General features: G+C 48.1%; 1 long non-coding RNA gene across 4 annotated transcripts; it reads left to right on the top strand.

Annotated features, from left to right (window-relative positions):
* Positions 1–1137: 1137 nt before the first annotated feature.
* LOC121092323 lies at positions 1138–25235 on the top strand. Of its 4 annotated transcripts, none has more exons than XR_005829265.1 (4): positions 1138–1344; positions 14416–14626; positions 16139–19027; positions 21139–25235. It is a non-coding gene; the product is annotated as an uncharacterized LOC121092323 (long non-coding RNA). The 4 variants fall into 4 exon arrangements; XR_005829264.1 differs by having other exon boundaries at positions 16139–16277; positions 16934–25235; XR_005829262.1 differs by having other exon boundaries at positions 16139–25235.
* Positions 25236–25902: the final 667 nt, after the last annotated feature.

A 25902-nucleotide genomic window follows, 5' to 3' on the forward strand; every position in this document is an offset into this window, starting at 1 on the left:
GCCTTGCTTTATGTGGTGGGTTGACTCTGGCTGGATGCCAGGTGCCCACCAAAGCTGCTCTGTCACTCCCCTTCTCAGGTGGACAGAGGAGAGAAAATATAAAGGCTCATGGGTCAAGATAAGGCCAGGGAGATCACTTTCCAGTTACTGTCACGACCAAAACAGACTCAACTTGGGGATATTAATTTAATATATTACCAATCAAATCACAATAGGATAATGAGAAATTAAACTAAATCTTAAAAACACTTTCCCCCCTCCCCTCCCTTCTTTCTGGGCACAACTTCCAGTTTCTCTACCTCCTCCCTGCCAGTGGCAATGGGGAATGGGTGCTGTGGTCAGTTCATCACATACTGTCTCCGCTGTTCCTTCCTCCTCAGAGGGAGGACTCCTCACACTCCTCCCCTGCTTTAGCCTGGGTCTCTCATGAGGTGCAGCTCCTCAGAAACCGACTGCTCCGGTGTGGGTCCTCTGTGTGCCCAGTGGTTGGTCTGTCTTGGAGCCGGCTGGCATGGGCTTGATCGCACGTGGGAGCAGCTTCTCACAGAAGCCGCCCCTCTAGCCCCCTGCTACCAAAGCCTTACCGTGCAAACCCAATGCACTGTACTGTATTTACAGGTATAGCTATGGAGACAATAGTGCTATCCAGTAGTTGAGTGGCTCTTGTTGCTGGTGAAGCCGTTAAAAAACACTTTTCCAGCTAATTGCATACTTTGTTACTTGAGTGTGCTGAGGTGAATCTGAGGAAAGCTTAAATAGCTTTAAGAAGCCTGGCTTATCTTGATAATGTCCTTCAGGTCTGCGCCTTAAGGAATAATGCAGAGCCCCATGAGCGGAGGAATGCACAAATGTAAGAGGGGAAGAGAAAATATATAAAACATCACTCTCCCCCTTCCTGTGTGACTTTTGAGGAGGGCTCAGGGGGGTAGGGCATGTGCTGCAAGATGGAGAGGAAAAGAGCAGCATGAGTAGCTTTGAGGGACTGGAATGGTAAAAGAGCAAGTACCATAGCTATCCTCTATTGCTGGCTGGTGCCCCTAAATTCCCAGCACCAGCTACAGACAATTGCTTACTACAGTCTGGGGTGTGTTCTGTTTGCAGATCTGGAGCTTAGTCCACCTGAGCGCTCTCTGGCTTGGTCTTCCTAGGTCTGATAGCAGGCTCCCGTGTCTATGTTCAGGTTGTCTAATCCATACAGAGTTGCAGCAACCAATTTTCATGTTGAGCCGATTCATGGGACATTGAGTCTTGGAGGAAAGGCTGCTGTTTGAGTTAATAATTGCCTCCGGATCATCCCTTTAGACTGTCAAGATGCTGGAACAATTCTTATGGTTGGCTTGTCAGGTGAGTTGTGATTTGGTTTGAGTTCTGTTTTTGTCTAGGTTTTTTTGGTGACTGGTCTCCCATCCTTAACAGTACAGGTCAGAAAACGAGTCTTGTTAACTACCTTGACAGTTGCTGGAGGAAAAAATAATAAGCAGGTAGCATAGTGGTTGCTTGCTCTTGCTCCAGCTTAAGCTATAAATGAATTTGGGTGGTGATGAGCTACAGCAGTAACATCATTAATGAACCTGACATCTTTGAAAGGTAGATTCAGAACTGGACCAAAGTAGGAACCTTTTCCCAAGCTGCAAAAAGGCTGTGGCTCAGAAGTTTGACTGCAGTGTCCATGAACTTATTTCCTAACTATTTTTTTTTTTTTTAATTCAGTGCTCTAAACTTCCTATACTCAAGTAAATTAATGCATCAGTGTCATTCATGTCAACCTGCCTATCCTCCATGTCACCTCCCAACAGTGATGAGAACAGTTTCTGGGAGAGAGGTCACTGCGTATTTCTCTGTTGACTCACCTTGTTCTGCCTGTAGTGCATGATGAGAGAGTTGCGTGACAGGTTTAAAGTGGAGGTGGCATTAGGTGACTCCTTAAAAGGTACGGCTCGTTTTTGTGTATGTAGATGAACACCACCATGGCCTCCTGCACATGTGTCTTCTGTTAGAGCTGGGTTATGAAGGAAACCTATGGCTTCAAGAAACTCCTAGCTCAACTCATTTTTGCTGCTGCTTTTCTTATGTGACGTGCCCACAGCAGCTTTCACTCCAGGTACTTGTCAGACCTCCCAGCTTAGTCCTGGGCACTTCTGTTGCTGGTCCTGGTTCATGCTAACCAGGTTTCTTGGGTTGCCATCTTCAGGCTGGCTTGAACTTTGTTTCCTTGGGGATGCCTTGCGTACTGGTGTGTGCATAGCTGGAACAGCTCAAGGAGCCAGCTTTTCTCCTGTTGGTGGCTGCTCTCACTGAAGGTAGGGTGAATGGTGCGTGAGAATGGCTTATGCTACTGTAGGACTCCGCTGTCTGAAAAGCAGCTGCTGGCCTGCTTCAGTGAGTTTGTTAGGGGCACTGCCCCTGACTTTGGCTTACCTTCTGGCATAAGTTTCTGAAGTGTGGTCCAGGAGCTGCTTTGTAGGTAACTGCGCCATCCTTTAGGGAAACCTCAGCGGCAAGGAAGGTCTGGGGAGCTGGTATAGACTGGATGTGCAGAAACAGCTGTGTACTTCTTGGGACTCCAGGGAGAGGACGAATTGGATGTGGGGGAGCTCTCCAGTTGCCAGCACACATGGAGATGAGTGAGCTCAGGAGGTATTGGCTATGCATCTGTGCATCACCTTCCAAGAAGGTTTGTGAGCTATGGCAATGCTTCTTAAAACGCATCAAAGTAAAGACAACTTCCGTTATACTAAAGGTGTCTTCACATGAGCCCTTTTGTTGGGAAATTGTGATGAAACCATGTGAGTACTGATTACTTTACTGGCTACTTAATTGTCTGAAGGCCTTTGTTGGTAAAACACTCTATGTGCTTGGGGAAGGTTCTGCTGGCAGTGTGGCTGTACAGCTCTGCTGCTAGAAGGGGTTCTGAGGGGCTTGGGTTGCTGGGGGGGGTGTCTGCATTTCTACAAGGAGGCACCATGCAGCCAGTTGAGGCAGGGGAGACCTGAACAGCTTGGCAACTGCAGCCCAGCTTCCTGGGTGATGGACCTGAGGATGGGAGGGGGAAACACTGCAGAAAAGGTCCAAACTCCAGCATCACCTGCGTGAGCTGTGCCTACTGGAGCAAGACTTCGCAAGGATCTGCTGTGATACAGGGGCCATAGATGCGCACAGGAAAGTCTGTGTTGCCTCACTGATCTACCAGAGAAAAGTACTGCTTGGTCCTTGGAACAGCTGTGGGTGTCACCCGGTTAAACATGTCCTTGCCTCTTCTGGAGTTACTGAGCTGCTAAAACCAGATGTAAGCAGCAAGCTGGTGGGCATGCTCCTGGCAAATTCAGATTTACCTGCTGTCTCAAAGGCTCGTAGCTGGCTGTGGCAGCTGCTGTGTGGAGGCATGTGTTACCGGCTCTCACTGCCTTCACAAGCAGGGTAGCGTTCTGCACGTTGCCTTTTATTCTTGACTCAGTGTGCTCGGGTCACATTACCATGTCCCTCTCCCCTCCCAGTTCTGGGTGCTGCGGCGTGACTCTGTGCGCCTCTGTGTGTCCTGCATTAATGCAGAGGTTGCAATTGAAGTACAGGTTTCTAATTAAAGCCCACTCGACTGCTATGAAGTAGCCATTAACAGATACAGAGTATATGTTTTATGTTGCTATTCCAGGGTGAGATTGCATAGGTATTTTCCTGCTGAGGAAGCTATTAATTACCTTTAGGATTAATATTTGTGGAGTGTGGAAGCTGAGCAGAGTGGAAATAGGAAGAGAAGATAAGGATGTGAGATGATACTTTTTTTTATCTGGACTGTGCTCCTACCTACATCCCTGGGAGGGCTGTGCCCGCAGGTCTCCTGGGTTGTGCCCTCCCGAGAGTGCCGTGGTACCCCGGCTTGCTCCTGAGCAGAGGTGTTTTGTGCCGGTGAACCTTCAGGGCTGCCAATGCCGCACATTGGCCCAAAATGAGAGCAGGGAGGAAGGTGGAAAGGGCAGCAAAGAGGAAGGATGCTGTGGCCAGAGCACGGCCGGCTGGCAATGCTGCGAGCGGCCAGCGGGCGACACTGCCGCTCTGCTGCTCCGTGTTGCGAGGCTGCGTCTTCTCAGCTTCCCTTCCTCTGCTCGTTCACCTGTATGCCTACTATAGCTTCTTAGCTCAGCGTTTCATGCTTCCCCCCTAAAATAGAACATGGCAGTGATTTTAGATTGAAACAGGAGTCTGTGCCAAAAGGGATCAGGAGGTAGAAATAGGAATAGGGAGGTTGGAGGCAGGGATTTTCTGGTGGCTTGTCACCTGTAACGGAGCTGAATTTGTGTCGTTGCTCTGTCCAAACCCTGTATATATCCTAGGAGTATTTGCTGTATCAACAACTATGTGATTTAACCAGGTAATCCCCAAAATTTGTTGTTTCCTCGGGGAATCTAAGGTGAAAACAGGAATTCTTAGCAATTTCACTTACTCTTTTCTGTATTATTTGTTGTTGAGCCTTAGTCAGGAACTTGGATACAGTTGTCAGATGCCATAGAAGCAAAGAGCTGACACCTGTCTTGGAGGGTGTGAGCTTACGGCAGTGTCTGACCCCCTTGGATTGCTACAGCTGTGGGAATTGGAGGAGGGTTTGATGGAAACAGAAGCTTTGAATGGACTGAATGTTCTGTAGATGTGGCTGAGCAGGTTGGTTGATCTTGGTTGCTTTTGAAGAACAGGTGAGGAGGGGACCTCTTTCTCAGAGCAATCCAACAGTTCCATGGGACTGTTTTTCAGGATCAAGGATATAACCTAAGGGGATGGTGGCTGTAACTAAAGTGGCATTTCGGCCCAAAGGAACTTGGAAACCAAACTCTGAAGGAGCTCGGGGCAACTGTCCTCATTCTGATTTCCCTGTTAAGCATTTACCTGTTTCCAGAAGAAAATAATTGCTTTGGCTTTACCCTATTTGTGTTTCCTGCTACCTCCTGCTCACTGACAGGTCTGTCTGGTCTTTAGGAGATCATGATACTAAGCCTTGGGGGCACCATATGTGTTTGTGTTATGCAACATATTAAAGACTTTTTGTCTTTCAGGGCTTAGGGCTCACAGCGGTGAGAAACCTCACCCACAGGCACTGGCTGTCCCTTCTGTGCATCCTGGCTTAAAGGTGGTGTGAACTTAGCCCATGTGCAGGTATTCCCTTTTGGCTTTGTGTCTTTTTTTAGGGATTTGACTGTAATATAGCCCGACAGTTGTAAGTGGTGGGCACCATGTTTTAAGGAGCATATCCCAGCATGATTTCTAACTTCCATTATAACAGCAAACGTCTTGGCCTTACTGTGTGGTCAGCTGCCTTCATCCTTGTGTACAGTCAAGGGCTGCCTATTGCCTTCCTGAGATCCTTCATGCCTCTTCCACCATGCTGCCTCCCAGGGAGATTGGGTGACTGATGCAGGTGAGCCATCTTCCTGGGGCAGTTATACCCTGTCCTGGGACAATTTTCTAGGTCTCTCCCTAGAAAGAAAGGAGCTTTAGTGATGAAGTTTATTAGTAGCTTTGGAGTTCAGAGTGTTGGACCATCTGATTTTACATATTGTCCTAGCTTCTACCTGCTGCTCATCTCACTTGGATGTACAGCAGCTCCACTTGGGGAAACAGAGCATCATCGCTGAGCTGCTGGTCCAGCTGCCATGAAAGAAGTGGGCAGGCAACACCTCTCTGCTTCCTAGTTATGCAGTGTGGCTCACAGCTTTTCTTGGAGAAACGATTCCTTAAAGGATGCCACAAAGTGATACGTGGTAGCATGAGACTGTGTATTTCCAGTGGCTCAGGGTGACAGAGAATCGCCTGCTTGAAACCAGCCCCAGTGCTCTGGAAGTGGGCAGCTGTCATTGGTAACATATCCTTCCTCCAAGTATTCGATCCTTAGCGGATGTCTTTTGAGGCATGGAGTGTGGCAGAGTTGTGGATATGCCTCAGGTGCCCTTATTAGATGCCTGGATGCATTTTGAAAATGGCTGCTTAGAAAATGTCTAATTGCTATTCCACATATTCAAAATGGTTTTTTTTTTCCTCTTGACAAGGCTTTGGCATGCCTTGGATTGCTAAATATACTTTCCTCTTGAAAATTCTTGGCAGGGATCTGTGTAAGGAATCACGCCAAGCAGTCTCTTCAAATGTTAACAAGCTCATCGGTGTGGCTTTCCCAGTGCAGTTTGTGCTCCTTTCCCCCCCCCTCCCTCTCTTCCCAAAAAAAACCCGACCCTTCTCCTTTCTGTACACTGTTGCTCCAAGCATGTGAACTATGGCAGCTCTGCAAGAAAGGATTTTTCTTACCAGTGCTGAAAAAGTGCTTGTTTGGTGTTCAACAGTTTGGTGTCATTGCCCTGCTCAGCCTCCTGGGGCTCCTGTTGAGTTGGAAGTGTGGATTTTGGGGTGCTTCTGGAAAACCTAATCCGTTTTCTCTTCTCCATTGCCCTGTCTTGCTTTTTTCTGTTTTTAGTCAGTTGGACTGTATCCTTGCATGGCAATCGTAGATTTGATGTCTTTCTTTCAGTAGCCTATTAGCAAGTGAATGAGGCTGTCGTGCTCCCCTTTTGTTCCCCCCTCCCAGTGCTTATACTGGTGTAGAAGCAGCCCTGGAGCTGGTGCAGTGCTGCTCTGGCATCTGAAACTGCCAAAGCAAAGAAAAGGGGAGAAGCCAGCGCAGCATCGCTGAAACCCCAATGTGTCCCTAAAAAAACCTTCTCCTAGGACTCTGGCATCCATCCATATGTCAGGCTACAAACCTCCCTTGAGCTTCACCGGAGACAGTCTTGGATATGCATTTGGAGAGTCAAAGGGCTGGCTTTCCCTCGACCTTTGCCCACCTCTTGTTTCTTCTCTTGTCCTCTCTTACTCACCTCCTGACCCAGCGTGTAAGCAGTGTTGCTGTGGGAAAGTGCGTGGCCAGGGGAAGAGCACAGTCAGCCCTGCGGGGCTGCACCTCCGGGGCTTTGCTGGCAATATGCCTCCACCTGGTTTCTCAGGAGGCAAAATGGGCTGGAGCTGCCCTCGCCCGCTCTGCTGTGGTGTGCACGGGCACAGCTGCAGAGGGAGAGCTGGCCTAGGCTTCTTATTTTCCTGCAATTATGAGCACACTATTGCGAGGTTACACCAGTCAAGGCTTTGGGCAGCGCTTTTAAAATGCAAATTCCGTAAAAGATTCCCTGGGCCTTCCCTCCCGACATGCTCTCCTGACCTTCGGTCATCTGATGGAGGCACCTTGGGAGCAAGCATTTGTGTTTGGGTTGGGCTGTTAGATTCCCCTCCCTGTGCTCAGGGTCGAGTACCTACCTGAATCAGCCGACCTGCGATGCCCTGTCACTGTGAGCCACGGGAGCTCGGCAGGGGACGCAGGGAGCTGCTGCAGAGGAAATTGAGCTATGGGCCACGGAGCCTGCATTCATCACATGACAGTCTGGGATGAGAGGGGGGCTGGAAAGCCAAGGGCAGACCTTGGCACAGAAGAGGCCATACTTGAGACAGCTGGAAGGGTAGTCCAGGCTTCTTGTTCACTCTCCCTCTGCTCTGAGTGTTGTGATTTTTGCCCACTCCTGTGAAGTGGGCCGATTAAGCTGGAGAGTGGAGAACTGCCCCTCCTTGACCTGATAGCTCTCCTGTTAGTTATGACTTCTTTTTTGTGTTTTATTCATCAGAATGGAATATTTTCAGCCTTGATTCAGTGGGCTTTTCTGAAGGTACATCTGTCTACACGAGGGTGGATTTATTTATAACTCTTGACTTCGGCTTTAGGAATTTGCTCTGTGACCCCTCTCCATTTCTTTGATTAAATCTCATATTGTAAGAAGAACATTTTATTCTGTAGCACTTGCCCACCCTGAGACAAATGTCCTGCAAGTCAGTGCTTTGCTCTCCCCTTCAGGCAGTTCTGGAACAGTTCCAGTTCTTTGAAAGTGTGGAGAGAGGACCTGATTCCTCCAAAGAAATATTATTTTGTAGGAGATGCTAAGTGGTGGACCAAGAGGGCACTTGCCTGTCTTACTGAATATAATTCTTCCAAGTCACCACCTACTACTGGGCCTCACCTTTGAAGGGAGAAGTTTTGATGCAAAGCAAAATTGTTTCCAATATCCCAGCTGTGAGGCTGAATTGACTGCTTGAAGATAGGATCTTGGTCTCTGTCAATCACATCTGTTTTCATTCAAGACGTTGGATTTAAAACCGTAACAAATTGGATTTGAGATTAAAAAGCAAATCTGTAAAGGGAACATTTAAAAAACTTAAATTCAGAGTAGACCCAAGTCATGCAAGGAAAGAAGGGGAACAAATAAATAATCTAGGCATTAAAAAATATTTTTTAATCTTAGTCAGCTGAAGATCTATTCTTTTTTGTGCATGAAGAATAAGAAAGAAGTAAATGCAACTTCCTGTAGCAAGCGAGGTGTTTATTCCAAAGTAGGTCTATCTCTGACAAAAACGTTATGTATGCCATGATAGTCTTTATGGACCTCAGATGAAGACTATGCTGATACCTATCAAAATGAAGAAGAAAACAGTCAAAGGAAAAGACAGAAGGCAAACACATCAGACAGGTATGGAAGCATAAAGAAACTAGTTTGTGATCTGAGCCCATCAGCAGCCTGCCCATTGCCCAGAGCTTGGTTTAGATTATTATTGCTGAATCAATCGGTGCTTAGCAGCTTGAGGCAGTGATGGTTTTTACAACATGGACCTTAAGCACTGGTAAGTCATTTCACGTTGCTCACTTGAACAACCCAAGGCATTAGGCATGGTGGCAGAGCTGCCAGTTGTGTTACTTCTTTTGTTTCCAGTGGGTGGAGATCAGCAGAGTAGTTGTACATGGGGGATCAGGCAACTTCATTTGGCCAATGTACTGCCCTCCTCTTTCCCACTACTTCACTTCTTTTTTTGGTATGTTCTCACCTTATATGCACCCTCCTGGATGATGTGAGATCCTTGAGGCATGGAATATTTTCTTGTTTTACCAGTCTGTGAAGAGTTGAGCACAGAGGACCCTGCATGCTGCCTTCTATCTCTGTTGTTCAGCTTTAGGATGGAGATCACCCAAGCTTTTGAGAATACATTTCAGGAGCATTCCCCGTCATCGCTGCAGGAAGATGGTACCTTTTTTAAAGAAAGAACTTGCCATCACTTGCAGAAAAATGGGTTGTATAGAAATGGGAGGGACTCTGACTTGTGGTCTTGCCCTAAATCAGCTGCATTTTTAAAATTCAGAAGCCAACAGAGACGAAAGACTCCTGGTCAACTTTTCTGCTCCCTTGGAAAAAAAAGTACAAAGACTTGATAAATATTTGGCATTAATAAATTCCATTTGTCTTACAAAACAAAGTTTGCCAACTACCAAAGCAGGGAAAATATTTTACATAACTCTAAGTGCAATGTCTAAAAGGTTGCTATGAGCGTGGTTTGAAAAACTCTTTCCACAACTCAGAATGTTGTGGAACATCCAAGCAAAGCATGCTGTTTTGGCTTTGTAGGATGCACATCATCACAGCTGACCAACATCCCTCCACCCTTCCCATCAGGCCTTTGCCAGTCTTCTAGGTTATCAGCTTGGCTTGCAGGAGCTGGGGTTGTTTAGTCCATCCCTTGGTCACCTCTGCCTACCCCCTTGAAGATGAGCTGGCTGCTGCTTTTTACATGCTTACACTTTTCCTTGAACCTCCCTTTGCCCTGGGCCATCTGCTGCCAGCCAACCTCTTGGAGGGGCAGAGGAGACCAAAGGCTCCCAGGCCAGGCAATGCTGTAAGTTAAAACATGCAGAAAATAAGGGGTGCAGCAACTCTGGGTGCACAAGTACGGTCTGGAGCTCTACTCTTACAATCATCATAGCCCCTGGTCCTGCTGCTCAAGATATGCATGCCAGGAAAGTATGCCGTGGCTAGAGCCACATGGGAAGTGGCCATTCCCTTTTGGGAAAGCATCTGAAACAGTTGACCAAGGATTTATCCTGGATTGGGGTGAAAATTTATTTATGAATCCTAGACAATCTCTCTCGTGGAGCTGTGGGAATGTTGCTATAAAAGGCAGGAAAGACCCAGCTCACTACAATTATTGTTTTGTTGTTAATTTTTAACAATGAGGGTAATTACCCATTGGAACAGATCCCCCCCGGGATGTTTGTTGGTTTTGAGTATTTAAGCTATGAGGTCCTCTGAGCAGAGACGTGTCTAGGGCAAAGTGTACGTAGAGCACTTGGAAACCACAGCGCCTTCAGCCACGGCTTGTGCAAACCTGCTTTCAGTGGCACTGCAGCAGGCTGGGAAGATGCGCACGGCCAGATACACTGTCTCAGCAGAGGGGTGTCAGCTCCCTCTGGACTGGCAGTAAGTCTGAGGAAAACCTGGAGAGCTGGGTAGCCATGAACACCTGAAGTCTTTCTCAATTTCATCAGATTGGTATTTTTTCAGCAGAATGTCTTCACTCGGACTATTTATAGCCAGCCCCTAGCTAAGAACAATTAGTATTTGTTTTAACAGAGATTGAAGCTGTTAGGAAAGAGTTTCAACAGCTAAAGGATCAGCCCTTGGTCAAGGGCAGAGTTCTTTTTTTGTTTTCCCTCCTCCTCTCTCCCTCCACTAGACTGTGCAAGTGCCTTCTCTTTTAGGAATCAGTTCTGGAGCAAATGGAGAGTTGCCACCGAATTATATCTCTGGGCAGAAAAGCAATGCCAAGCAGTCCGTTGATTTTGTAATGTAGGACACAGCCCCCTCGCCCTGCGTGCAGTCATGCAGAGACTCCTTGGCATCTAATTAATAATTTGCAGTTAAGCAGCGGCTGCTTCCTTGCATCATTTCAACATGGTTGCCAAGTGGAAAATTGAAAAGCAGGAGAGAGCCAAAGAAACGACAACAACGACAACAACAACAACAAAGGTTTAAAGTTCTAGGAAATTTCACTGTGAGGTCAAAATTCCTTGCGCATTCAGGGGCTGGGCTGTTGGCTGCCAGGCGCCTCTAGTTAACATGGCAAAGCCCTTTTTTTTTTCATAGCCCTGCTCTCCTAAACTACCTCCTGTTCAACTGGAGTTTCTCAGTCCTAAAATGTGGGTGGGTTTGGGGAGGGGGGGATGCGGGGAGAATGTGGGAAGTTGAATGAGGGGTTTTCTTGTGGCTGAGAAGGTGAGAAATGCTCTGGGGCATGGGGACAGGCAAAGAAGTATGGTGAAGCAGAGCTCCCAGGGCAGGACTGAGAAGAGGACGGGGTGATGCAGCTAAGGGATTTGCAGAGTAGAGGATATCCAAGAGTGGGCTTACAGCCAAGGGAGAACTCGTCTTAACTTTTCTGGATCTTGAGGAACCCATCTCATCATGAGCAGTTGGACTGTTTGGCTTGTAAATGGCTTAAAAGGGTTTTCCTCTGGGTGGAGGGGGTTTAGCATGGCCCTGTTAGAAAACAGTAACAGTAATGTCTCCTAAGTTAGTTTTTCCACGCTTTTATGCTGCTAGCCCTGGGGAAGAGCTGGGGCATGCAATATTGTTGGCACAGCAAGAAGTACTACAGCTATCAACAGCTGAACTGAGCACGCGGGTCTTTATGTGTCTTCATGCTCGAGGTTGTTGGAGATGTGAGGAGAAGGGGACCAAAGGAAGGCTGGTGTTCAGAGCATCCGATGAACTGTTTCTGCTCTGCTTGTCCTTTTTTTGTCTTCTCCTCTCCATGGAGGAAGCCTGTGGAGGCACGTGCTTCTAACTCTTCCCATTTACAGCTGCAGTAATCTTCATGAGGTTGGCAGCTCCAGGATCTGTGTGGCTGGAGATTAGCATTTGTCTGTGGGAGGCAGGCATAAAAGATCAGCAGTCTCAAAAACATGACCTAGGAGGAAAGGCTGAAGGATCTGAAGCAGGAAATGCTTTTTGAAAACATCTTTTTAAATACACAAAAGATTTTGCTGTAAGGTGAAAGGCTTCTCTGTACCAATTGCAGACCTGACAAGAAGGGATGGTTGGAACTGCAGCAAGAGAGATACAGGTTAGGTGTTGGCTGGACAACATCTGGCCAGGTAACTCTGGTTGGCCTTACTTTGAGTTGGGGTGGGAGCAGAGACCTCCAGAGGTCCTTTCCAGTTACCAAATTCTAGAATTCTATGTTAGAAACAACTTTCCTGCAATAAGGTAGTATTGCAGGTGGAGGTGAGGTGGTAGTAAGTTCTAAGTTGGAGATTAGGCAAACACTTGTCAGAAGTGGCGCAAGGAGAGCTGACACTGCTTGGAGGAGTGAAAGCAGACTATCTTCCTGATGTCCCTTCTGGCTTTGGCTTTAAAAATCAGCAGGTTCTACCTTTCAAGCACTGATGTCTGAGGGCATCAGGCTGTGTATCCTCCATTTCTACTCTGGAGGAGACTGAGGCTTACAGATACCTGGTATGAGAAAAGATAGGGCAACCTGGGAGGCTGAACAGTTTCATCAAGAAAAATGCTGTTTCCCCATCCTCACCCTCCTGGTTTGGGGGTTTTCTCGAGAGGGAAGGAACCAATGGTGTAGATGACTCATGGCCTGTTTCTAAAAGACCCAATAACATGGGTTGAATCACTGAGCAAACACGGGCAGAGCTGCAAACAATACCCAGAAGTCTTGGCCTCCTTCCTCTGCTCCCATTTCAGGGTTTTATTACTAAATCTAAACCTGGGGCTCACGGTCCTTTCCAGGGAGGTATGTTTAACAGCACACACGTATCATCAGCCAGATCTCTTCCTCTTTGCCCTGAGCCTTTGTACACAAAGCAATGATGGGGGGCTTGTAGCTTCTTGCAGTGTCTTGCTTCTGTGGGATTCCCATGGGCTGAGCGTGATTGGATGGTTGCAGTCCTGCGGATGAGAAATGCCTCACACCCTGCTGGCATCGAAAAAGGATTACTGTTCCCCTTCTTAATGCGTTTGTTTAATGCCTGTTCCATGAGGCTTTTTCTCAGGCTGTTTTCCTTGCAGGATATGTCTCTGTGTGTGCAATTAGCTAAGAGGCATTAGCTTAATGACTTGTGTGTGTCTGAGTTAGGCTCGACCCCACCTCGGATTGCTGCCCTTCTCCTGTCTGGAGACTTTTAATTCTCTGCAGCACAAACTGCTCTGTCATGCTTATCCCAGGGGTTGGATGCAGACAGTGTCTCTTGCTGGTCCCCAGCCAAAGAAACCCTGCTATCACACATAATTACCTCCTTGACTCATCATGACTTTTATTGCCCCCCTCCCCCTCCCTTTTTTTTTTTTTATTGCTCTTTCAAAGTTATTGTTTCCAGCCCTGTATTCCCAGTGTCTCCGGAGGGCTGCAGTGTATTCACACTGGAATTACTGGGGCGGGCTCTGCGGTCTGTTTTGTGCAAGAGTTCAGACTGAGTGATCATTTTGGTCTCTTCTGGCTGGTTTCTGAGCTGATGGGTTAGGCAGAGGGAGAGAAATACCTGACCAGCAAGTTCCATTGTTCAGGAACCTGGTGCTGAAGCAAGAGTCCTTCACCACTATGCAGGTCATCAGTTCATTCTGATGAACTGATTGTCTTGGTCATCTCAAGTGGTCCATGACAGGTGGCTGAGCAGTGGCTGAAGTAAAATGAAGGGGACACTGATCATCCAGCCTCCTGAATAGTCCCAGGACTGCAAGAGCAGATCTTATAAGGAAATACCCACCCGCTGTTCTTAACTATCAGTAACGGAGAAGCCATCACAGCCATCAGTGAGTTGTGCCAGTGGGTGATTTCTTCTACCAAGCTTATTTCTAGACTGAATTTGGCCAATTTTGCTGCTATGCTATGGATTGCATTACGGTGCAGTCTGTCAGGCTAAAAAACATCTATCTGTTCTCTTCTCCATATGCTTAATTATTACCTCAACCAAGTCACCCTGTGGCTGTGTCATTGATGGGCTGAATGGTTAATGTCAGACTTCCAGATCTGAACTTACATCTCTGAACCTGTCCTCCCCTCCATCTTTTGTTCTCAGTCATTTTATTTCCCGTATACTGGAGCTGTATACACCCGGCTCCAAAACTCAGCCCAACAAATGTGTCTGCAGAGGGCACTGGTAAAAGACAGGCTCCTCTTTTCTCTGTTCCTGGCTGGCTGGTTCAGCTGGCCAGCTTCTCCTCTAAGCACCAATGGATGAAGTTTCCAGAGCCACCAGTATGGACATGTTTGCAGTAATCAGAACTGTGCAGTAACGTCTATGGGAAGAAAGGCAAACAGATCGAGATATCTTGTGGGCTTGCTGATAGGTAAAAACATGGTCAGATAGTTCTTTTGAACCAGACATTGTCTGCCTAGTGCAGCCTCTGGTCCTTACCTTAAACGTGGGGGCAGGAGTGGTGCTGTACATTTTGGATAGCAGTAATTCACTTTATCAGCATCTCTGGCCTTGTAAAAGGTTTCATTGGGCCTGCAGAATTGTCGATATCCTTTACAGTTCCTCCTTTCTTGCTCTCCTACCCACAGGTAAGGTCCTTGAAGTCATCGCCTGCAGCTCACACTCAGGAGAGGCCTGTACTCCCTTGAAGGGAGCTGGGGAAAAAAGGTGCGTTTGGGTGGACCATGGCTGAAGATTTTCTTCAAGGATTTCTCTTTGGGTAGGATGTGTGTGCCATTGAGCCAGCTGTTTTGGAGAAGGTGATTTGAGATCCTGTCTGGAGCAACAGTGAAGTAACAGGTTCATATCCTTCATTGCTTTTCCTCACCAATTTGCACTTCTATGATGGATTTGGCAAGGCATCGGCTTCAGACTTGGCACCATAGTTTACCTTATCCCTGCTTTGAAAACTCCAAGATCTATCAGTTCATTGTCATCCCGAAAAGCACTGTGACATTTCTTTTATTGCTGAATACATTGTTCCTATTAAAAAGTGTCACTCATGATGTTTTTTGACATAGATGGATATAAATCAAATGCATTCCTTTCACTGATGCAATTAATGAGCAGAAGGCATGGGGAAATTGTTAAGCTGTTGAGTACTGCAAATTAAGGCCTTCAGGAACAACAACAAATCCCCGTCTATAATGAAAAGAGCAAAGACATGTCAATTTTGTTTAGTTACCTGGTTATAGGATGCAGGTTCCTTTACTGACATTTTCAGAAAGAGTGTGACAGGATTAGAACATAAGAATATCAGATCCAGTAGCTCCTATTGAACCAAACCCATATGACTTATCTCATCAGACATGCTTCTAATTTTCTTACAGAAATTGTTTTTCTACAATGAAAACCAGTCCTTTCTGTGAAACTGAGCATTTCAACACAGCACATCTCTCTGAGGACTTTTTTCCTAGGTTTTTCATGGGAAACCGACCAAATAACCCCAACTATGAGGCTATTTTCTTTTTTGAAAAAATTCTGTGCCTTCGCAGAAAGCCTTGGAGGTTTTGCTTCTTCACCCTAAATCTGAGCAACATGTTAAAAAGAGGTCATGGATAATGACTTTTTGTAGAAGAGAAAAGCAACAACATTTTAACAACCTTTCTTCCTGACCAGCTTGGCTAATGGTTCATTAAACCACTGTTAAAAGCCTTAGAGAGCAACAAAACCTCCATGCTTAGGTGGCACCAAAGCCAGCTGCCTGGAAGGTCCCTCTCAAACAGCCTGGTGACAATGCCACAACCTTGTTCATCCGGGCTGGCCAGCCCGACTCATTTAGTTGCCAGCTTCCATGACCCAAGCCTTGGGGGTTTGGCCCTAGTGGGATTTGTTTGCACAGACGTGACAAACCCCAGGTTGCATATGAACTCCAGTTTTTCTGCAACTCCGAGGGAAAGGACGTGAGGACAACTGTACTGGTGGATGGGCAGGGAAGCCTTCAGGAGCGCATGGAGCAGGGACTGGACTCTAGTTTTCATCTGCTCTGCACACCTTCCTCCCACAGAAGGCACTGAAGGTCATTGCCATGCCCGCTTCTCAAGGCCTGGATTTTGTTGAGCACATGGGCTCGAGTTCGTTATCTCTGGCTCTGCTTACAGACTCTCCCTGACCCCTGGACCAAACTATTTCTGCAAAGAAAAATCCTGAAAAATCCCATGAAAAGGACTTTTAGGTCTTTCCCCTTTTAGACCTTGAAAACAAAGCTCCATTTGGGCCCGTGGCCATCCTTAAATAGAGTTGCATCAAAAGCTGGGTTTATACCTTCATTTATCAGACAAAACAGCCTGATCTGATCTCTCTGCCTTTCAGGTCTTGCAGTAAAGCTTCACCAGTGCTGGACGTGCCTGGCTGAGCTGGCGTGGTGCCTGGCCTCACTGCTGCCATGATATTTTGGGTTATCAGTGAAGAAGTGAGAACTTCAGGTGCACACAAATGCGTCCATGCACAGGTAATCCCTGCTCCCACAAACACCACAGGCCAGGTCACCCTGCTGCTCCTGGGTTTTCTCCATTGGGCTCAGTGGGGTGGAAGGGGCAAAAGGGGTGCCCGAGCTGCCGCAAGCCAGGGATGGAGGCCAGCCATCCCATGCACAGGCCTCCAGGGCTTTAACCTCCAGGCCACAGTGCTCAGCTCCTTCTGAAACAGGACAAAGCTGTTCAGCAAAGCTGTGGAACTGGGAAGCTTGTGGGCTGAAATGAGTCCAAAAGACATATTAACAGGCATGAGAGGCCTGTGATGAAATCGCTAAGGTATTAATGCAGCCAGAGGCTGGTAATGAATACAAGAAATGCCCACGTTTACCCAAGAGGTCCCAAAGGTCTCTTGGCCAGAACATTGTGATCCTTAAAGGAATCTTAAGAAAGTTAAACCACAGGGTTAGGGCTCCAAGAACAAAAACTCAGCTAGCATGGTCTCTCAGCTGCTCTGACCTCTTGGCTGAAGAGATTTTTTGTGCTTTTCAGAGAGCATGGATATTATCTTCTGGGGCTTGTCACCCAGAGACCTGTCAGATGAGGGTGCCCCTTGCCCCTGTGGATGGCATGAGTCTCCCACCGTGCCCTGTGACTGTGGTGCAAGTAACAAAGCTTAATTCTCACTTTTCAGATGAGGCTCTGTCATTTGGTGGCAGGGGAGATCCTGAACACTCAGGTATTATCTGGTGGTGTACAAAATGCTCTTCTAGTACTTTGCTGTCTCCATCTTTCAGCTGCTGGAGGAAACCTATGAGGTGCAGAGCACGGGCCAGTGCAGGCTAAACTGCTATCATCACAATTTGACCTTTGCTTCTTCTCCTTGTTGGCTTGTCCCATTACTTCTTTAATACATGGAGGGCCTGGAGATGGTCCATTGGCGCTGAGCACAGTTGGGCTGCAAGGACAAGATGGGAGCTGGAGGTTGACAAAAGCAGAATGTTGTTGGGTGGCTGAGCATCCCCAGTGCTGTATATAATGCAAACACTATGGTGATGAGGAAACCAAAGCAGGTTTGATAGATCTTCCTCCAAAGTTAATTTCAAACCCGTGCCCATCTGACCTGGTGTTTGGAAGGGCTGAACCTACCTTTTAGGAGTCATTCACTGCAGTCAGGCACCTTTTTGACCCATACAAGGGAGATAGACCCACCATTGGTGTGGGCAGGTCTTGCCTGTCCCCAAAGCTGTACCCACACTGCTCAACCCATGTCTGGGTGTCCCTTAGACTCTCTATTCCTGAGAATTTTTCTTCTTTTCTATGTACTTTTTTCCCATTCAGGATGCCCCAATGAGGAAGGGTTCAAGAGTGGAGGTCTTGTATGGGACTGAGCCCCTTGGCATGAAAACATCACCATGCTTTTGTTATTTTGTGCACCTGATGTGATAGTCCTTACAGGCGTTCTTTGCTTCAGCCATTTACAAGGCCTGATTTTAGTCCAAAACAAGCTTCCTTGAAATAAAATAGTAATTTTCCAGTCTTCCTGTAGAAGCCAAAAGTATTTTAAGTTGGACTGGCCTGACCTAAACACAGGGTGGGGAGGGAGTTGGTAGGTTGGGGACATTTTAATAATGAAAAGAAGAATGTGAAAGGAAGGATTAAACATGGTGTTTTATGTGTATGTATTGAGTCAATTTATAAGGTGCCTTTTGCAAAATATCTGGAGCGCTGCAGGAAAAACCACAAAGCAAAATATTTGAAAAATTTGGACATAAAGCCAGAGTGTCCCAGCATACAGCCAGGCAGTGGAGGAGAACCTGGCACCAGGAGCAGCTCTCTAATCACCAGGCACCAGCTGAAGGAGATCTGTGTCTGTAGGGCAAGATGAGCTGTCAAGGGAAGGCACCTGTGAGGCAGCCAGCCACTGGTGGGATTCTGTGGGCGGTCTGGAGGACAGGGTGGCTCAGCCCACCAGATCTCCAAATGGAGAGTCCTGGAATGAAAGACCTCGCTGAAGATGGGGTGACCCTGGCTGATCTGGGAGGCCTAAAAGTGACCCATTGCAAGCCCAGCTGGTGAACAGATAGTTTCAGCAGCAGAAGTGAGGCTGCCTGGATGGGGAGCACACTGGTGAGCTCCTCCTGTACCACACAATCCTCGACACTGCTGTCCCTGGACCAGTTTCAGGAAGAAGCCAATTAGCAGCCCTTACATTAATTTCACCTGGCCTTGACAAGAGCACAGATGTTTGTGGCATGGTCTCTGTTAGAGGATTTTCTTGCTCGCCGTTGAAGGTCAGCACGAGTGTTGACTTTGGCATGCTGCCACACTGACAGCATGTTCCCCTGAGATGTCCAGAGCTTCCCCCTCCAGCTTTGGTGCTCCACTCAGCCCTGCCGAGCGTCTACCAAGTGCCACCCCAGGGTGACTGCCTCTGAGTTGGTTGGGACAATTACTACAAATAATAAGGCTTTAGGCAATGTCTGTTGGGAAAGGGGTTTTGTATAGATGTCCCTTGAGAGTGACCCAGGGTCTTTTGGGTTGGCTTCCCAGTGGGATGGAGCCATGGTGAAGAGTCAGAGGTGCTCTAAATGTGATCCATTTCCCTGATGTATGATCTGTTTGTCTACCTGTTCATCTGTCTGTCCCAGTCTTGGAAGAGAGGTGATAACAAGAATCATGAAGGCCAGGCCTTCCACTGGGATCCTGAATGAGAAGCACAGGACGATGCACCCGTATCTCGGTGTGAGAAAGGCAGCATTGCCTGGCTCTGTCACGTGGTTTTCAGGTATTATTTGGACACTATCCTTACCCTGAGAACTTTACCAGCTAGGAGAAGAACTGATGTACAGCCTGATATTTTTCAGAAATACATGTGTGCCCGAAGCAGAAAGGTACTTGTGTGGAAGATGTTAGAATAGGGGCTGATACTTGGCGGTGGTGCAAAGCATTGCTGGAGGAGCTGGTTTGCATGCAGGAGGACTTGACCTTGAACTTTATCCTGCAGTTCAAGCCAACATCCTCTACCCCCTAGGCCTGAAAAATGTTCCTCCCCCTTGCTTTAAAAATACATTTGTTATGTCTAATGTTTCTGGCCAGAGCAATGGTACAGACTTTTACCCGCAGAGCTATGCGGGTCAGGGGTGGGGGGTGCTGTGATTTGTGAGTGGCTTTAGCTAGGCTCGCTGGAGTCCCCAGTGCAGTTACACCAGCAGAGCTGTTCTTTTCAGGGGACAGTTTATTGCCATTCCAGGGGATGATGGCTTTATTGTCCCAGTGTGAAGTACAACCCTGCTAGACTTTCTGGGCTCACACTAGGCTGTGGCAGCCACAAGCTAGCTGTGACATCCGTGCTGCCAGTTTGAGAGTGGGTCTGAGAGCAGATACCCAAAGCTCTGACCTGCTCATGTTCAAAGGACCAGCCAGAGGGCTCAGGCTCTGGGTGTCTGCCCAGGACCGGAGCGGTGTCTCTCTGATCATCCAGAGCACGTGAACCAAGTCTTGGATCTCAGCTGCATGGCTCCAGGCCTCATGTGGGGCATGTGTTCACATGCAAGCAATGTGGCTAGCAGATGAGTCCCATGTTGGGGACAAGCTCAGGTAGAGTAGTCATGTCCCCTGTCATCCCATGAGTTAGGTACAGAACAGGGCATGGACAGAAATGGTGATGGAGCAGGTTTGCCTGTGCCCTCAGAGCTGGGTGCAGAGGTCGTTGCAGTCAGACTGCCTGGTCCCCAGCCAGAGCACCTCAGCTCCCAGGCCCAGCTGCAGACTGGCTCTCCTTGGGATCACGCACACAACCTCCTCCACTCCAGCTGCTGGGTTTTGCAGGGGAGAGCAGAGGCCATTGCCATGCTGCCAGGTGCCTGGGGTGAGTCATGGAGTGCAACACTGCCCCAACCCCACCAAGTCAGTCTAGACACAGGGGAAGTCCAGCTGCCTGCAAACACCCCATCCCATCAACTTCTTGGCCAAGCTGCGCTGTCCTGGCTGGCTTGGGTAATTTGGAAGGACTCCAGTGGAGGTTTTGGCAGGCTGATCTCTCACTGCTCTTCCCAGTTCAGACCAATGTGGTGAACTGGTTTACCGAGCACTTCATACTCTTCACTGTGCTTTTTGCCCTTCTTTGAGTAATGACTGTGTGTGCTGGCAAAATGGCAACATGCATGTGGTGACACCGTTCATCTTCATGTGAGAAGTTACCGTTGTGCTGGACTGGGTGCATCTACTTGCTTTTGTGGAGAAAAGCAGGTGCAGAGGGCAACCGTGGTGATTTTGCAAGGAGCAGTGTTGGCTATAAAAAGCCACATGATTGGGTCCCATCTCTGCCACACCAGGGTGGGTTTTCTAGCAAATTCCCAGCAGTGGGGTGCATGTGAGGTGTCCTAAGAAAGATTCTACCTGTCTCGGAGGATGCAGGTGAAAGAGGGGATATTGCAGTGCCATGTGGATCGTGCTGAGCTTGCTATAAAAACTCTCCAAGTGCCTAACACTACTGTTGAATTTTTTTTAATGTGAATAGTTCGTCTGGAGAAGCCGACATTTCCCCACAGGCCATGATTTAAACCTTGTGGGAGCTGGTGTGCAGGCTGCTGGTTGTGTGTGTATACGGGAATCCTGGCTGGCTCCCATGCAACTCCCTGCCCTGCCCCATCCCATGAAACTGGGAGATGCAGAAGCTATTTCCTAGGAGATCTTTTGTGTTTATGCTCTGCTGGGTCGGGCTGGCCCACAAAAGCCATTGGGCTGGGGGTTGTTTCTGTAGTGGCTGGAGGAGTTTGAAAGCTGGACGTCTTCTCACAGTGCCAGCTGCGCCCCCATCTCCTCTCCATGGGGCAGCGCAGTCCTGCTTGGACAGGATGGCAAGACCCTCCTGACATCCATCTCCTGCTCTTCTAGGCACGTTAATGCAGCACTGGAAAGCCGTGTTCATCTCCCGCAGGAAGACAGACACCCAAATCTTGAGAACCCCAGCTAGAAAAAGCTCGTTGCATTGAGATGTTGGGTAACTCAGAGAGGTAGAAGTGGCAAGAAGATCTTTCTTCTTTTGTTAGCTGGCCCTGCATCCCCTTCTGTACCCACTGCGGTTTCTAGCTCTGCCATGCCTGTGTTCGGTTCCCGCTGCGCCCCCACTTGCAGTCCCGCCCGGGCTGCGCGGTGCGGACCCCGACGCGGGGCCGGGCTGGCCGAGCGCAGGCGGCCGGCAGGGGGCAGGCGAGCCCAGCGCGACCCCGCCCCGCACCGCACCGCACCGCCCGCCCCGGGGCTGGGGGGCACCCGCGGGGGCTGCTTGGGCTCCCAGCAGGCAGCATCACCTTACCCAGCCCCTTTTCCTCCCCTCTTCGCCTGGCTGCATCGTAACGTTTCTCCTGGCCAGTTAACACCGTATTTTATTCTTTGCTACATCTGTCTCCTGACCGGTACTGGCATGATCTTATAGGTAAAAATTGTTTAGCTATTTTTCAACCTTACATGTGGAGAGATACAAAAAGTAATTTTTTATGGGCTTTGTTTCCTGTGTCTGTTTCGTGCTGTTTTGGAAGACATCTTCCTCTTTCTTTGGTCCACTTTGGCCCTGGGACCTTGACAGCTGATTCCCTGGAAGAGCTGCTGTTCCTCCAGCCTGTCAGCTATAAGCAAGGAGCAGCTCTGCTCAAGGTGCTCAGATGGTGCCTGCTGCTCCTTCACAGCTCTAGTGCATCCATGCATTCACGTTGTTACCTGTTACTGTTCCAGCTGGCAGGTACACAGTCCCACATGCTGCAGGACATAATTTTCCTAATGAAGTCGCTTTCTTTCTGGGAATGTGCACTGTTCACCCTTAGGCCTGGCTGAGGTTTAAGATTTAAGATTTAACTAGCAAATTTTTAAAAAAGGCAAGCTTGAAGTGAAGCAGATATTTCTGTTTTCTTTTTTGGGGCGACGCTTTCTCTTTGTTCTCAGGACAAATTAGTGCGTGTGCATCATCAAAGTGATTTAAAGTGTGGTTCAACTCTCAAAAGACACTATGGAAAAACAGCACCAGTTGTTGTGCATTTGCTTCCTTTAAAGGGTCAGAATTGGGCTGTACTTGCTGCAGGCTGGGAGAGTTAAAAATGGGGTAGGAAATCATGTACTCATTTGCCTTTGAATGCCTGTAGTTCACAGGCTGCTGGGTCTCAGGCTCTTCTGAAAAATCCCAGCAATGAAGGTAAGTAGGCTTTACTCCAGCTCACAGCTGTTCTAGTAGGTAAAAAAGTGAGTAGCTGGTTTATTGCCTAAGATAAAGGCTGTGTCTGCTCTTCACTGCTCCCCCCTGCAGCCACACCAGCAGCGCCTGCCAGGACAGTGACCTATGGGAGAGGCAGATGCTGGAGGACAACGGTGGATGTGGCACAGAGCAAGAAAGCGGATTAGCAGGTTCTGGCTGGGTGGATATACCAAGATCCAGGGTGTTGCATAGGGCTTGGGGATGTAGATTCGGACCTGTTGATTTAGAGTTGGCGGGTGAGGGAGGAGAACCTGTGTTTGCAGAAGGCCCGTTAGGAAACAGCTTTCTCTGGTGGGATGGGTTTCATTTGGAGTCTGCAAGAGACAATAAACAGGAAGTCCCACAATGACATTTTTATGGAGCTGCTTTGCAGAGTGGGGCTGCACTTTAAAATCCAATTTTAGTTTATTTGAGTGGGAGCGTCCTCAGCTTTGATGTCGACTTGCTTTCAAAGCAGTGTGATAGAACTTGGCTCATGCAGCTCTGATGTCCAGGCAAACCCGTGATCCGTGATCTGGATCCCTCCTGTTATCTTCCTAAAAGCCCTCTGTCCTTTCATTGGTCTATGCTCGTGCTCATGCTTTGAGATCTTGGCTGTAGTGTTTTTGTGAAGGGTTAATTAGCAAATTGTATTCTGTGGCAGAGATGACTTCATTTTAAGGTTTAAGTAGCTTTCTACATCAGGCCAGTAAAATATTCTTGGAAATAGACACAGAGCTATAAACACAAAATCATACTCTACTGCTGAGTGGGACACCACAATTTTTAATAAAAGCTCTGGTTAATAACTAGCATCTGATAGCAAGCAATGAGGAGAGGCTGCAAGCTGGAGAATCAATCTGGAGAAGAGAAGGTAAGAGCTAATTGCTGTGTTTGACTCTCCAAAGGGAGGATTCAAGAGGATGGAGCAGATCTCTTCTCAGAGGGACACCATGAAAGGACAAGAAGCAATAGGGACAAGTTGCTATGAGGAAAGTTTTGTCTCAGTAAAAAGAAAACAAGTTCACAAGGAGAGTGGTTTTTCCCAGAGAGGCTGTAGGATCTCCATTCCTAGAGATATTTAAAACTGGACAGAACAGACCCTGAGCTACTTTTTCCAGCTCTGAAGGGGACCTCTGGAGGTTTCTAGCTGAACCCTCTTCTTTGCATGGTATCTGTTTGCTTGTGGTTGGGGGCTCCAGGAGGTGCTGGGTTGTGGGATTGCCAGGTGACCTTTTCTTGGGGTAGAAGTACTATACAGCCTTGGGCAGTGGTGCCCCCCCCTTGTTACTTTTGTCATGCATTTTCTTGGGGAAGGTGTCCACGTCAGCAAGGAAGGGGAGAGCTTGTTAGTCCAGCTCCTTCTCTGTAACAAAAATTGGTGAGGGTCCAGAGGAGCAAGCCAGAAATGAGCAGTGATGCTTGGACAGAAGGTCGTGGAAGAGGTCTTGCTTGTGGGCTGCATGTCACTGCTTGTGTTCACAGGCTGGTACATATAAACATACTGAAGAGATGGAAAAAAGTTGCTGCTGTGGGAGCGTCCTGCAAGGGGAAACCCACCTGCCAGGCTGCCCGGCTGTCTCAGCAGGGCTGCAACAGTGCAGGAGGGCTCATCGCATTACCTTGGAGTGAGATCATCCAGATCACCCCCTCTCACACCTGCCTTTACAGGTAGCGTGCTTTAAAGCATATGATTAAATATTCTGAGTCGAGGCCCTGTGTTTTTCTGATGGCTTCTTGGTTAAGTACCGTTATGGGTCGAACAGCTGTGATGGTCACCAGAGATGTTCATCTGTAGCTGCTAGCAGTAAAGGACACCTTTAAACAGGGTTGGTTCCTCAGTCTTTCTTCTGTGCTGTTGCTGAGGAGGGCAAGGGGATTTGTCTGGAGGCAGAAAGGTAGAGTTGGTGTTGCCCCAAGATGCCCTACAAGTGGTCTCTGCCTTTACCACTGAGCAAGGACAGAGGTGGGACAGAGCTTGCGTGAGATCAGGGGAGCTGTGGGGTGAGGACCTGTTTCTGCAAGATGCTCTGTCCCCTCAGCTCTTGGCTCCATCTCTCTCTGCCATGGCCACACCTCCAGAAATGAGTCAGACCCAAAAGAGGTGCAGACACTGGACCAGGGAAATGGGACTAATGACATTCTTGGTTTAGGAGTTGGTAGGGAGTCAAAGGCAGCACAGCCCTGCGTGTTCCCAAATCCTGGAGTAGCTCCTGTTCCTCAACAGCCAGGAGACTGCAGGGGCCTGGGGTTTCCTTTGTGTTAGAGGTAAATATCAGTGCACCTTCAAATACTTCTCTTGCCCTAGGAGAGCTCTGTGCTCTGGGTTAAGATCTGAATGGTCTGCCTTGTCCCCAGCCAACGCAAGACTCTTCCCTGTATTTTTTCCAGTACTTGTTTTATTTGTCCCAGGAGATGAATATCAAGTTACTTCCCTAGGAGGCTTTGACATAGGCAGCTAGAGACCAGCAGCTGGAGGCTTTTCTTGATATGTAGTCACACCACACCTCCCTTTCATTCGTCCTGTTCCATCCAAGCACTTTCCATGGGCTAGCCTAAGAACCCCTGCTCCTCCTGGGGCTGCAGCCCCTTTCCACTCCATTCCTGCATGCAATGTTGTTACTCAAAGCAGTATCTCGGCGTGGTGCCTAGGGAAGAGCTGTTTTCTCTCCTGAGTAGATTCTCCAAAGCTGTTATTACTTTCCAACAGCAAATACAAAGCAAGTGGAAATGCTGGCTGATGCTGCTAATAAAATTCTTAAACATCTATGTGAGCTTTGAAATGCTTTCATCCCTCTGCCCTGGTCAAGGGGTACCAGACATGAAGGGAAAGCCTGTCAGTGTAAATGTCAAAGGGATCTGTGGGTTCTTATATTTGTCAGGAGGATGCTGCCCGTTTCCTATTCCCACTGTGTCACAGGGCTGGGAGGCAGTTCCAGCCCTTTCCAAGGAGCCAGACTCTCTAGCATCTGGACTCATTTAAACAAAGGGATTTTTAATCTAACTTTTGTCTAGGGATCTAAATCCCCTGGAAACCAAGGAGCACATTGGAAGACTCGGTAGGTGCCCATGCGTTTGTGGGAGCACTCCTACCATGCAAGAGGAATCAGGGTTGGGTGGCCTGGAGAGGGAAGGTCTCTGAGGCCAAAGGAGGTGGTCCTCAGGTAAGAAGCTAGGGCTGTTAGCCACCAAACCCAGAGAGTATTAATCCCCATTCCCTATAGGTTAGGGCTGGGATTCTGTGGTGTTTGAAAACTGTGGTGTTTGTGGTGCTGTAGTTTTAGGGTCTTTGCAAAGTCACCTTTTGCTGATATCCTGAGCACTGCAACTTAGAAACCGTAAATACAGAAACTGTGGGTAGTACCAGGTACTTCAGTCACCCAAGACCCACTTCAAACAGAGTCGTGTTTAAAGTAGAACATTTCTTCAAAGAT

Source organism: Falco naumanni, chromosome 8, assembly GCF_017639655.2.
Source record: "Falco naumanni isolate bFalNau1 chromosome 8, bFalNau1.pat, whole genome shotgun sequence".
Taxonomy (NCBI): Eukaryota; Metazoa; Chordata; class Aves; order Falconiformes; family Falconidae; genus Falco; species Falco naumanni.